Here is a 2,947-nt window from a genome sequence, read left to right as displayed (position 1 = left end):
CTGATTACGGTAATACCAATACTGGTGAGGTCGTTAGTTTTCTCTTTAGTAACTGAAAATTTTCTTCACACTTCTCCGTCCATGCGAACGGTTGATCCTTTCTAGTAAGCTGTGTCAGTGGAGCCACAATCTTAGTAAAACCTTCGATAAACCTCCTGTAGTACCCTGCCAATCCCACGAAGCTTCGTATGTCAGTGACAGTCTGAGGTTGTTTCCAAGCAAGAACTGCCTCAATCTTAGCTGGATCTACAGCGATTCCTTCCTGGGTTATCACATGTCCTAAGAAGTTCACTTCTTCTAGCCAAAACTCACACTTCGACAAATTGACATATAACTGCTTCTCGCGTAAAATCTCAAGAACTTGACGTAAGTGTTCTCCATGCTCTTCTTCAGTTCTCGAGTAAATTAATATATCATCAATGAACACCACAACAAATTTATCAAGGAATGGACTAAAGATTCTGTTCATGTAGTCCATGAAAATTGCTGGTGCATTGGTAACTCCAAACGGCATAACCAGATATTCATAATGTCCATAACGGGTTCTGAAAGCAGTTTTCTGAATATCTCCTTCCCTTACTCGAATCTGATGGTAACCCGACTTCAAGTCAATCTTCGAAAATATCGCGGCCCCTCTCAATTAATCCATTAAATCATCAATGTGTGTCAAAGGATAACGATTCTTAATAGTTGCCTTGTTAAGCTGTCTATAATCCACACATAAGCGCGAGCTTCCGTCCTTCTTCTTAACTAGCAAAACTGGAGCACCCCATGGTGATACACTTGGTCTGATGAATTTCTTCTCCAACAAGTCTTCAATTTGGCCTTTGAGCTCATTTAATTCCAATGGCGACATTCGATAAGGTGCCATCGAAATGGGTCCCGTTCCTGGGTGCAAATCAATGAAGAATTCCACTTCCCTTACCGGTGGCAATCCTGGAATTTCCGTTGGAAATACATCCCGATACTCGTTGACAAGTATCACATCTTCGATTTCCACATTTATCTTTGCCCGGAGTTTGTTAGCGGCTAGATATTTAACAACTCCTGGTTCGGGGAAAAGAACCAATTTACGAGCGTAATCCAAGATCACGTAATGATACGACATCCAATCCATACCGAGAATGACCTCGAGCGATTTTAGGGGTAAAAAAATCAAATTAATCAAGAAGTCTCTATTTTGTATAGTTACTTGACAATGTAAACATGCGGAATTTACTGTCAAAGTCTTAGCAGGTGTAGAAACAATCAAATCAAAAGGTAGAGGCGACACATATAACTTCAAACGATTCACACAATCCATAGCAATGAAGGAATGGGTTGCCCCCGAATCAAAAAGTGCAGTTAGAGTGTTACCTGCAATCTCACAGTCACGTTGAATCAGATTGCCAGATGGGTTTCCAGCTTCAGCACTCACGCAATAAACGCGTCCTCTAGCGATAGGACGAGTAGCCCTAGCTACATTCACAACTGGTTCCACCTTTGGAGCCGTGCAATCCCTTGCCATGTGCCCTGGCTTCCGACAATTGTAACAGGTGAGGACATTAGAGGCACAAGCACTAGCCTAATGTCCCTCTTCTCCACATCGGAAACATCGAAGCACTTGTCCCAACTGTCTTCCGAAATTCTGGTTCCCTGGGCGACTCTGCCCACCGTTGTTATTTTGTGGTCGATTATAAGGTTTAGCAACTTGCTTTCCCTTGTTCTGATAATTCACCCGACCAGGGCCTCCTGAATTAAAATTCCCTCCTCGACTAGCCGTTTTACTTTTTATATCCTCCACTTCTCTACATTTTTCTACAAGCGCTTGGAAACGTTGAATTCTCAAGGGTAAGACGGAGTCTTGAATCTCATACTTTAGTCTGTCTTGGAAACGATGACACATGAATGGTCCATCAATCTCTTCACGGAAAAACCTGAAATGCCCCGATAGCGATTCAAACTTAGCCGCATATTCGCCCACGGTCATGTTCCCCTGATGAAGTTTTAGAAAATCATCACCCAGTTTAGTCCTGGTACTCATCGGGAAGTATTTGTCTAAAAACTTCCTTTTGAATGATTCCTAGTTCACCTCCTCGTGAGCTGATCCCATCAATAACCTTGCACTCCTCCACCAGTACTCAGCATCCCCTAGTAGCATATAAGTGGCATAGTTGACCTTCACTTCTGCCTGACAGTTAATCATTTCGAAGATCTTCTCCACTTCTTGGATCCATTGATCCGCTTTCTCTGAATTCCCATCCCCCTTAAACTTGGGAGGATTGTAACGACGGAAGTCTTCTTATCCTCTTGACTCTGCAGCACGGATCTCTCTTCCCCTCTTTTCAAGATCACGTTGAGTCTTGGCAGCAGTCTGTGCAGCAACAGAAGCAGCCATGTTATTCATAGCCTCCGCCATTCGATCGTCCCTATTAGCATTGGCTCTTGGAACGTCATCCCTTCTTGGCGGCATGGTTTTTCCTATAAAACCATCATCAAGTAGAGTCTTAACACTACTTCAAATAATTCCAAAACTAGCTTCCGACCACATTAACACATAATAAATATTGCGGACATGACAACTCAACCCACCTAAACCGACGCATGATCAGATAATAACTCCCAACTTATAGGTTGACCTACAATCTATAACCAAGGTTCCACAACCCCCAAAGAAAACCAAACCAAAACTCTGATACCACAATGTAACACCCCGATTTTCAAAGCGTGGGTGTATTTTTTTTTTCAAAAGAGATTAAAATAAAACAGAGGAAAACAAATAAGGAAATACCTTTGGATAAATAATTGGGTCATTATAATTTACAAGCAGCGGAACAGTTTCTCAAAATACGAATTCAAAGTATTTACACTTCAAAAGGTGGTACATAGACCCCATCATAAATAACATGTCAAACAGACAATATTAGTATAGGTACAGTTTTCCAAATTAAAATACTGCAACCCAAAA

General features: G+C 41.8%; 1 protein-coding gene across 1 annotated transcript in view; it reads left to right on the top strand.

The window, feature by feature from the left end:
* LOC101489727 (cationic amino acid transporter 6, chloroplastic-like) overlaps window positions 1-2,947 on the top strand; it is a 23,454-nt gene that overhangs the window by 11,907 nt on the left and 8,600 nt on the right. The gene's annotated exons all lie outside the window — the stretch shown is intronic.

This window comes from Cicer arietinum, chromosome 6, assembly GCF_000331145.2.
Source record: "Cicer arietinum cultivar CDC Frontier isolate Library 1 chromosome 6, Cicar.CDCFrontier_v2.0, whole genome shotgun sequence".
NCBI lineage: Eukaryota > Viridiplantae > Streptophyta > Magnoliopsida > Fabales > Fabaceae > Cicer > Cicer arietinum.
The sequence above is the reverse complement of the archived record's forward strand: the minus strand, read 5'-3'. Positions and strand labels throughout refer to the sequence as shown.